Genomic DNA, 11,855 nt, shown 5'->3' with positions numbered 1-11,855 from the left:
ACTGCTAAAATTAAACATGGACCAGTACAATTTATTAAACAGGTATTACTGCACCTGCAAGTACCATTGTGTTGTAAACCTGTTTTTATTCCTTTAAGTAAGTATATTACTGGTATATTGTGGGTGCATTGCACCTCGTTAGAATGCATTACAAGATGGCAAAAGTTCATGCCGTGTGGCTTATTTTTTAAATAAAATAGTTTATTGCGGTTGACACTGGCTGCTCCCTTTAAGATCTTTGTCTTATGAAGAAATTGCTGTAGATAAAAGGGTATGGCAGATTTAATTAGGCAGTTTGATGGCGTGTCACATATAACGCTCGGGCAGGATGGAAAGTAAACATTCCCTTCTAATTAGCAATTGCTCCAGCAGTTTGAGACATTCTGCAGGCAGATGATCATCGCTTTAACAGCTCCTTAACAATAAAGGAAGCTGACATAGCAGGTGTAAACACAGACAGATTCTTGAGATGACAAGCCTCAGAGGTTGCTTTCAAGGTGAAAGTCGATTATGATAACCATATCCATAAATACAAGATCATTACATCCTCATCCACTGCATCAAATGAGACACCTCTGCAGCATGTATCTAATACACACACACACATTCCTATGATTTATACATGCATGTTTAGGTGTGTGCACCTAATATAGATTAGCAATGCACTTTCATTAAAAGTTGTCTTTAATATGTAGAAATCCATTTGCATTGTGTCGTTTACATTGCTGCATAAAATGCAAGATTCCTGTATGGTAACATGGCTAAAGGAGAAGAAGAGCAGGTACATTTTGTTCAGTACAATCTCATATTCCCATGAGGGTATCTTCACTGTGCTCTTCTAAGTGCTTGCCATTGATGTTTGTCTTCTCAAATATATATTAAGTGTTTCCTGAGCTACTGGACAAATGCAGAGTACCCAAGAAAAGAATAAAGCTGATGGATTTATTGCACATTATAAAGCTAGCAGAAAGAGCATCAGACACATTTCTGCTGTTTAATATATACTATGCTAGTAGAAGTGCTTTGTATATAGGCATGGTTGTGGTAACCTGTAAATCCCAGACTGTTCACTTTGTAGAATGTGTCACACTGTAAGAGTATAAACATTTTTTTTATATAATTCCCCCTGTGTCCTATAGAGAAATAGTGCCCATCTGTGTATCTCCATACAATAATAATTCACTGTGTCCCTCCATATAGTGAAAATGCACTATATGTGCCCCCATACAGTAATAATGCCCCCTTGTGCCCATGAATAGTAATAATGTCCACCTGTGCTTCTATGCAGAAATAATGCCCCAAGTGGCAATAATGTCCCTGTGCCCCCAAATAGTCATAGTGTCCCATTTGACCAAAAATAAATAAAAAATATATATATATTAACCCAGTCCACATTCCCCTGATAAATAAAGCTACCACAGCTCTCTTCAGGCCTGCAGCATGTAAGCCACAGGGATGGGGCCAGCCCAGGGCCAGCACAATAACATCATATAATTGCGACGGTCTTCCCAGGGATCACATGCCAGTGGCTCGTAGGCTGCAGGCCTGAAGTACCTACAGCCTATGGGAGGGAATGATGAAGAGGGGTGCTGACAGCTCCCACTCCACCGTGCTACTGCGCTGGAGGAAGGTGGCAGACACCCAGAGATCAGTGCCATCAGATTCTCTGTGCTAGCGATGCCCCTGACAGACAGCAATATGTCAGATGAGATGACACCTTTGTGGGATGATTACCTTCTGCTTGATGTTTCATCCTACTTGATGGTGTCATCTGGGTGCGATCCAGACCCCCAAAACAACACTGCTGTGTAGAGATAATGGTAAAAATGTTTTTAAATTATGCTTACTCTGAAAACCTGAAAATTAAATAATGGTGTGTACCATTCTGTACTACTTTCCATCTTCTGATATGCTGCACAGACATTCTGAGCCCCGTAACATAAGCTTCACGTGGAAGCAAATTTTTCAGGTCAGTCTTTGGGTATTTAAAAGTATAGTTTTTAATCATTTATTACTGGGAGTAAACTTATTCCCCTTAGATTCTTGGTATCTCTAGAAACCATCCTTACCAATTGATCTATTTGGGCTCAAATTATGCAATCCCTAGATGACTTTGGATACACCGCCATAGACGCCATATAATCAAAAGCATATGTATACATTCTGGATATAGACTAAACATAGCCACTAGGAAACAGCAGCATCCCAACATATACCAGTGATGTAGAGCAAAAGCGAGATATAAATGTGGCACAAGATAATATGCAGTGGACCTCCCCACTTATCACCTCTATCTCTCTATCATTCTGCTTTCCTTCACATATCACTTTTTAAAAATTTTTTATGGGATGTGAGTAGCTGTTCATGACTGTTTTGCACCAGTGCAACCTCTCCCATATAGCATTTTGGGTGGTCTACATTGTGGTGGAAGTAGGTTTTTAACCTACCCCTGTATCAGTAGCCAGAGCATGGTCTCTTTTCTGTGATTTAGGGTTTACCTCTCAAACAATATTTCCAGTTTGGAGTGGTGGCATGCTTTAAAATGGGTATTCATCTGTTATCCAAATAAAATTATTTATCCTTTCCAAAAATCATTCATTCTAGTAATGGAGTTCAAATATTTCTGAAGTGATAAATGTCCAGATGGCCTGTGTAAGGCTTTTTCATCCTACAACTAAAATATGTTATTTTATGTTAATTAAATATAGACATTGGTAATTAGAATGGACTGACACATGTTCTTATTTTAATGTATAAGTACATTTTGTATGAAAGTGATTTTGGCTAACAAGCACTTTATCTTTACCATATAAGTTTTGGCATTTAGAATAGGATTTGGACAGGGCTAAGAATGACAGCTGGGTGAACATAAGGCTAGCGATAGATGCAATGAAAACCTGCAGTGTTGGCATTTGTTTCTTTGATATACAGTATATGATCATTTATTAGGTGACCTGCTTGGTATTTTTTCTAACATAGGGACTTTATTAAATGAAAATGGGGAAATATTAATATATCTAAAGCCAGACACAAGCTAAAGTGACTTTCAACTCAATGAGTTTCCACTTGTTATAAAATGACAATATTAACCACCACCAATTTTTATTATTTTTTTTAACAAGATGGACTATTGAATGGCCTTTTGTATGACAAAACTAATTCCAATGTGCTTTTATTGAGCACACTGGGTAAATGTCCCAGTAAAAGTTATGGTAGATGTGGGGTCCTGGCCCAGCCTGGTTAGTTAAGACCTCCTCAGTCTATTTTGTAAGGTGTATGGTGGAGTGACAATTGAGTGATCCTTATAAAATTAAAGCCGTTAAAGGGGTACTCCGCTGCTCAGCGTTTGTAACAAACTGTTCCGAACACTGGAGTCGACGCCGGGAGCTTGTGATGCCATAGTCCAGCCCCCTCATGATGTTACGCCCCACCCCCTCAATGCAAGTCTATGGGAGGGGGCGTGACAGCCGTCACGCCCCCTCCCATAGACTTGCATTGAGGTAGCGGGGCTAGACGTCATGAGGGGGCAGGGCTATGACGTCACGAGCTCCCAGCGCCGGCTCCAGCATTTGGAACAGTGTGTTTCAAACGCTGAGCAGCGGAGTACCCATTTAAGATGTTGTAATGGCAAAATGAATATTGCCATCTATAGTGAATGTTCTGTTACATATTAATGGTAGTAATTTTATGTGTGAAGTACAAAAGTTCCCTGAAATGTCTAGGAGGAGAATGATCTTCTAGTTCTCAATGGGGAAAGGTCCGGGTTCTCTGTAGGGCTGTAAATTGTCTGCTGTGAAAAGTGCAATACATTTCTCATCGCTCTAGATTTAAGGAGTCTGTAAGTATTAAAAAGAGTCTTCATGTTCAGGGTGTCCCAGTGATTTTGCACAGAAGGTTGATAAAGTCTGCTGTAAGAATTGTGTGAGAACTTTCCCATGGCCTTTAGGATGAATAGCATGTTTAGCTGTTGAAGTTGATGTCAACAGTTCTAAGTTACAATAGAAGAGACAAAAAGATGATTCATGATAGGAGCCTCTCCAACTTTTTAGAAAGTTTTTCAGTAAAACTTCTTGAAAATACAGATAAAAGCACTTCACAACACGTTTCTGGTTTGGACTGAGCCCTTTATCAAGTATGTGCATGTACAAAGGGTTCAATCCAAACCATAAATGCTTTGTGAAGTGCTTTTACCTACTAAGAAGTTGGAGAAGCGCCTATCCTGGATCATCTTTTTGTCTCTTCTGTTGTACACATTGCCAAATCCCAGAAGGAAATCAGGCAGATCCAAAGCAGCTGACCAGACCACTGCAATACTATATGCACATATAGATGTTGTGCTCTGAGCACAACACATTGCAGTAAGTCTAATAACCTACGGTATTTGCCTGCTGATAATACACCACAGTAGCGCACTTGCTTTGTTTTTTAATTTTTTAATAGTTCTTAGTTGTGAGGAATGGATATCTTGGTAAGAATATGCCTCATGTTTGGGCCTCATATTCTTCAGGGCTTCATATATTTGCAGTTTATTTAGCTAGAGATACATTCTATGATTTTTAAATCTAGACTCTAGTAGACCCTATACCCTAGAATCACCAAGAAAGGGAAAGCAGAAGGACCAACAATTTAGGAAGCAACCTGCCTTTTTAAGAATGGGTTTTATCTCGAGACACTGCACAACACAATACAAAACTTGAGAGTCCCTTACATAGGAAGTTTAAGTTTTTCAACTGCATAATAGTTCTTAAGATAATAATAATAAAAATCTTTATACAGTGCAACAAATTCTGCAGCACTTTTCATAAAAAAAATAGCAAAGTATTAAAAACTCAACAGCTGTCACGTATGGGCAGGGAACAGTGAAGCCCTAACTTACCCACAGCCATTGTCCCTACCTATTGCCTATCCGCCCTAAGTGAAGGATCAACAACCACGATGACAAACTCTCCCTGCTAAGTGCTGGGGCAGCATTGTCAAAATAATAAAATGCAAAAAACAGTAGGAGTACGAGAACAGCTGGAAAGACACAAACTAACAGAGATACACTAAGACACACACGGTCAAAATCAATGTGAGTCTAGCCGAGGTTGGTTCCAGGAGATAGTGGAGTACAGGAACATAAAGCAAGAGAAGAGTAAAGGGAAAAGCCAAATAACAATATCCAGAAGACAGAGAACAAACAATGCTGGTTACTCAAACTAAGTTCTTTCACTGGCAAGGACTAGAAGCACACTGCAGGTTTAAATAGCCAGCTACACAGGTGCGATCTCAGCATGGTCAGCTGACCAGCCCAGATAGCTAGGGTGTAGCCACAGCAACCAGAATAAACAACAAGGCTAAACAGCATTAACCCTATGGATGCTGACAGAACCAGTCATTACAACAGCTACTTACAATCTATAACAGACAATAGACAAACAATTAAAGTCTGTGTTAGTATTTATACGGATGAACTTCAGCCTGAGGTGAAAGGATTTGTTTGCTCATTGTAATACCCAGGATGGTTTTACATGTGGCAATACAGTCTGGCAATCTGGGATCACCTCGGATGGGACTGCCAGATTCTACAAGCTTTCTATGTTGCATCCAGCTTTCCATCCAGTATGCCATACTATGGCTTATCTAGTATAGGTCATATGTTATCTGTAGCTATATGTAGATCTGTTATGTTCAGAAGTCACCCAGAGTAGAACAGTGGACATTTTTGATGCCACTATTGCTGTGTGCCACCTGTATGTTGGTTGTCTGCTCACTGTGCATAAGTGCATGTGTATTTGGTAATGTTGCAAGAAAGGAGAGAACAGCGTCCATTAAAATAATGCTATGTAGATATAAATGGGTATCTTTGACATGTTACCCAAGTTATGATACAGGACCTCATATTTACAACAAATATGACTAAGACTGTTGCATTCATTTATGAAGTTTGTTACCAACTGTTTTAGTTATTACGAAGTGTTAACACTATTTTCCATGGTATATTGTTACACATAGTCTTATATAGATATGATTTAGTGTTATATGCCAGTCGATGCAAGTAATATCCAGAAAGAGAGGCTGATTTGCTGGAGTTATTGATTCTGACATATGGCAACTGGAAACTGTTAGTAAAGCAAGCTGCCAACAGGTGGCAGAGCTCTCCTAGCCATGGGTAACCACAGATGATGCTGGCCTCATATAGTAATTACATTGAGCACTTTTTTTTAAGAGATTGATATAGCAACATGTGCCCTAAAGAGTGCTGAGTTAAAAGCTTTTACCTCTGTTTGAAAGAAGCTTAAACAGTATTTTAGAACCAAATTCTTATGTATTCAAATTTGCGATATCTCACAAATATATGGACGAATATTCGTCCTATATTCGTGAAATTCGCATATTCGATATATTCGCGGTTACTTTCGCTTTGCGTAAATGCGTATGTGCATAACTATCTACCTATCTATCTATATTATCTATCTATTTCCTAATATTCTTGGTCTATATAGGAGTGATAATGGGTCTATGACATTTTTCATTCCGAATATTGTCATGTCATATTCGCGAATATCAGCACTATCTATCTACCTATTTAATTTTAGTGACGATATTCATGAATATAAGGATATTTACGAATATTCGCATATTCTCATATTCGCGAATATTTGCTCTCCAGTCTAATGCAGTAAATAGTATAGGAGCCTTCTTTAGACCACAAGCTGGAAGCAGGGAGGAATGAGATCACTGTTATGTGTTCTGTGGGGGAAAAAAAATTCTGAATATTCATAATTGCTAATATTCGCGCTCAACACTAGTGAGTAAATTGCTTGCCACCTTGTTCTTGCGGCATTGGGCATGACATGTTCAGTAGAAAGAGACATAATACTTATTGATTAAACATTTACTTTTATTGTTAGTTCTGTTTTCTGTTATCTTTGTCCTGTTGTCCTTCCCTGGCCTGATGCCTTGCACTTGTACAGTTTATAGTCATGACAAATGAATTAGAGGGATTTTAACCCCTTGCCTCTGGCGATTTTTCATTTTTGCACTTTTGTTTTTTCCTCCTCACCTTCTAAAAATCATAATACTTTCAATTTTCCACCTAAAAATCCATATGAGGGCTTGTTCTGTGCACAAACAATTTTACTTTATAATACCATTAATAATTTCACCACAAACTGCGAAACTGGAAAAAAAATTACCGTATTTTCCGGCGTATAAGACAACTTTTCAATCCTGGAAAATGTTCCCAAAAGTCAGTGTCATCTTATATGCCGGGTGTCGTCTTATACGCCGGGTGCTGCAGTCGGACGGGACTGCCGTCTGCAGCACCCGCCCTGTTATCCCCTCCCCACAGATTAATTACCTCCATCACATCCGGACATCCCTGTGTCCCGAAAGACCTTTTTTCTGCGACCCCGCGTTAACTTTAAAAAATCAGGGGCCGCCGGGAGGTAGTGAACCCAGGGACGTCGTGTGCACCCATAGAAACAGCAGAGCGGAGCAGCAAGGACACGCGAATGGTATTTTACCTGCGGCACGTCATCTTCGGTTTTCCGGTCTAGGGACCTACTGCTATGGGCTATAGGCCATGGCAGTAGATCATGACCCCGGACCAAAGGAGCGGTGGTCGGAGCACTGAAATGGGGCAGTACACAGACATACAGCCTCCAGCTATACACTGTATATGGCTGAAGGCTGTATGTCTGTGGGGGCCACTGCCTACCAAATGTGGGGGGAACTATACTGCCAACGTAATGTGTGGGGAACTATACTGCCAACCTAATGTGGGGGGAACTATACTGCCAACCTAATGTGGGGGAACTATACTGCCAACCTAATGTGGGGGAACTATACTGCCAACCTAATGTGGGAGAACTTTATTGCCAACCTAATATGGGGGAACTATACGGCCAACCTAATGTGGGGGAACTATACTGCCAACCTAATGTGGGGGGAACTATGCTGACAACCTAATGTGGGGGAACTATGGTGCCAACATAATGTGGGGGGAACTATACTGACAACCTAGTGTGGGGGGGAACTATGCTGCCAACCTAATGTGGGGGAACTATGCTGATAACCTAATGTGGGGGAAACTATACTGCCAACCTAATGTGGAGGGAACTATGCTGACAACCTAATGTGGGGGGAACTATACTGCAAACCTAATGTGGGGGAACTATAATGTGGGGGGAACTATGCTGCCAATCTAATGTGGGGGAATTATGCTGACAACCTAATGTGGGGGGAACTATACTGCCAACCTAGTGTAGGGGAACTATGCTGCCAACCTAGTGTGGGGGAACTATACTGCGAACCTAATGTGGGGGAACAATAATGTGGTGGGAACTATGCTGCCAACCTAATGTGGGGGGAACTATGCTGACAACCAAATGTGGGGGAAACTATACTGCCAACCTAATGTGGGGGAACTATACTGCAAACCTAATGTGGGGGAACTATACTGCAAACCAAACGTGGGGGAACTATACTGCTAACCTAATGTGGGGGGAACTATGCTGACAACCTAATGTGGGGCAACTATGCTGACAACCTAGTGTGGGGGAACTATGCTGACAACCTAATGGGGGTAGTACCTAGAGGTACGCGTATATCTCAAACTCTATATTTTAATTATAAAAGTTGGGGGTCTTCTTATATGCCGGAAAATACGGTATTTGTGGGGCAACATTTAAAAAAAAAAGCCATTTTGTAAATTTTAGCGGCTACCGTTTCTACGCAGTGCAGTTTTCGGTAAAAAATGACACCTAATATTTATTCTGTAGGTCCATACGATCGCAAAGATACCCAGTTTATATACAGTAGGTTTGATTTTATTTTACTACTTTAAAAAATTATAACTACATGCACCAAAATTAATGCGTTGAAAAATTTCCTCTTCTGACCCCTATAACTTTTTTATTTTTCCGTATAGGGGGTATTAGGGCTAATTTTTTGTGCCGTGATCTGAAGTTTTTATCAGTACCATTTTTGTTTTGGTCAGACTTTTTAATCACTTTTTATTAATTTTTTATGGGATAAAAAGTGACCAAAAATACGATATTTTGGATTTTTTTTTTCCGTGTACACCATTGATCGTGCATTTTAATTAATGATATATTTTTTATATATATTTCGGACATTTACACATGTGGCGATACCACATATGTTTATTTTTATTTACACTGTTTTGTTTTTTAAATGGGAAAAGGAGGGTGATTCAAACTTTTATTAGGGGAGGGGTTAAATTGATCTTTATAAACTTTTTTTGTTTACACTTTTTTTTGCAATGTTATAGCTCCTATAACTGGCTATAACATTGCACACACTGTTTAAATACACTGATCACTATTATGCAATAGCATAACACTGATAAGTGTTATTGCCGCTTGACTGCTCCTGCCTGGATCCTCCTCACGTCCTTCAAGCTGTTCAGGATGCTGCGGTTTCACCGCGGCGGTCCTGAACAGAACCGCTGAGCTAACCGGCATTATTTACTTTCGTTTTATTCGCAGCTATCAAGCTGCGTCTAAAGGGTCAATGCCGGCATCAGCCCGATCGGCGATGTCCGGCATTAGTCGGTGGGTCGCAGTTGCTTATAGCAACTGGACCCACCGGGTATGATGCACACTCTCCTGCTGAGCGCGTGTCATACCTTGGGAGCCGCAAATGGACGTGAATGTATGTCCATTTGCATTAAGGGGTTAAATAAGGCAGGTGATCATTTAGATCTTGAAAAGGAGATTATTCTGTGTTCTCGTACTCCTTATAGGACCTAGCACAAACTTGCCATTTGTCGTTATGTCTATTTTATGTGGCATCTGTTCTGCCCTCTGCAAGAAACATACTGGCTGTCTTTAATTTGATTTATTTGTTATGCTCTTTCATTTTGGTCTAAATAAAGACTGACATATAGACTAACACATGATGACATTTAAAACATTGTATAGCAGCATGCAACATATCTATTTCATTTATTTTTATAAAATATTAGAAAAATACAGACATTTATACTCTTTTAAAGGAGGAACCTTGTATAGTCATTCTGAAATACTACGGAGATGGTGTATTCAATCTGAGAAATTTTTAAAGGGGTACTCCACCCCTAGACATGTTATCCCCTATCCTAAGTATAGAGGCTAAGATGTCTGATCGCAGGGGTCCAGCCTCTTGGACTACACACGTTCTCCGTGCAGCACCAGGCGTTCTAAACAGTAGGTATAGAACACAGGATTCCGACGGTGGGGGGTCATGACATCATGCCACGCCCCCTCGTGACAGTACACCATACCCCCTTAATTCAGGTCTATGGAAGGGGGTGTGATGGTCGTGACACCTCCTCCCATAGAAACGAATGGAGGGGGAATGGTGTGACATCACTAGGGGGACGTGGTGTGATGTCATGACCCCTTCCGTGGCAACCCAGCATTCTAAACATACTGTTTAGAGCATGGCGTGCTGCATGGAGAACCCAGCGGCGAGACCCCGTGATTAGACTTCTTATCCTCTATCCTTTGGATAGGGGATAAGATGTCTAGGGGCGGAGTACCCCTTTAAACACAATTGATATATTATATCACTTGGTTTGGGGGAGTTTGGGAGTTTTCCTCCCACAGATGTATGTGGTTTTTAAAGGTTATGCTTTAAATGTTACATGGGTCTAACCTATGAGAACAGGGTCCACTAGGTGAGCCCCTTCCCCGGCTAAAATCAGCCAATGAGCGAATTAGTGGAACTCTCTCTGCTTAAAAGGGTTTTCAAGGCAAATGGAAAAAATAGACAAGGGTAGCAGACAGTAAAATAAAGAGAAGAGATCAACACTCACCTCTCTTCTTGTTGCAGGTCCAGAGCCTCAGACATTCTAGGGTTCCTGGCAGAAGTGCTCCAATGACATCACTGCACTCTGTGCATGGGAAGCTGCAGCCAATTATCACCCTCATCGCTTGCCCTTGCCCATAACCAATGAGACCAGTGATCAGCTGCAGCATTCCTTTCACAGTATACAGTTTCATCATTGGGGAACCTCTGCTAGGAACTCGGGGGATAAGTATGGGGTTTGTTTTCTTTACTGTCCAACTATACCCTGCCCTTATCAAAATTTTTCATTAGCCTGTAAAAACTGTTTAAAGAAATACTGAGTGCAAATTGATGGGGGGAAAACTTGAAGTTTGTTGATCACAACATAACAAATTTTGCCTGTGTTAGTAGCTGTCAGCCTGTGTGCGTGGGGTAAGCAGGACTCTTATTGTTTCTCCTAGGAGTCCTCACTGCTGTTTATTCAGAAATCCTGCTCCAAATGATATAAACCTATATATCAGGGTTAGGCTTTCCCTCTACGCTGCTCTTGGATATGCTAGTATGAATCAACCGACAGCTTTGCTTTTCAAAATAGCCTTTGAAACATAAAGTAGACATGTGCAATTCGTTTCGTAACGAACACGGAACTAAACGAATTTTCCCGTTTTCGGCTGTTCGTTACGAACAGAATGCCCGAAAAAAAAATGACAAAATCCCGAAAAAGCATACGAATACGAATATACAGTTAACGAATGCATTTGTTAACTAACACATAATGAATATGCATGTTAACGAACAACGAATGCATTCGTTATCAGTATACCGAATGTCAGGGCCATGCATCAACTGCCATCCGGCAGCGCATAATGCTTAAGCTGCTGCCGGATAGCAGTTGAAACAGCCCGGGCAGGTTCACTCACCTTTCCGCGCTGCTCCGGGCCTTCCTCCGGTGGGTCCTGGGCTGGTCCGGGGCCTTCATACGGGTCTCCCTCTGACGTCGTCATGACGCCGTTGCGCACGCCGTCCTGTCATCCAATAGGAACGGCGTGCGGCAGCGACATAATGATGTCGCTACAGAG

The 11,855-nt window shown here is 41.0% G+C and overlaps 1 protein-coding gene and 1 long non-coding RNA gene across 6 annotated transcripts in view; one reads left to right on the top strand and one right to left on the bottom strand.

The window, feature by feature from the left end:
* Positions 1–11,855, top strand: part of AFF3 (ALF transcription elongation factor 3) — a 411,319-nt gene that overhangs the window by 48,731 nt on the left and 350,733 nt on the right. The window lies entirely within an intron of this gene.
* Positions 1–11,855, bottom strand: part of LOC130355615 (uncharacterized) — a 229,786-nt gene that overhangs the window by 150,935 nt on the left and 66,996 nt on the right. The gene's annotated exons all lie outside the window — the stretch shown is intronic.

Source organism: Hyla sarda, chromosome 2 (genome assembly GCF_029499605.1).
Source record: "Hyla sarda isolate aHylSar1 chromosome 2, aHylSar1.hap1, whole genome shotgun sequence".
NCBI lineage: Eukaryota > Metazoa > Chordata > Amphibia > Anura > Hylidae > Hyla > Hyla sarda.
This window is presented reverse-complemented; position numbering and strand designations above follow the sequence as displayed.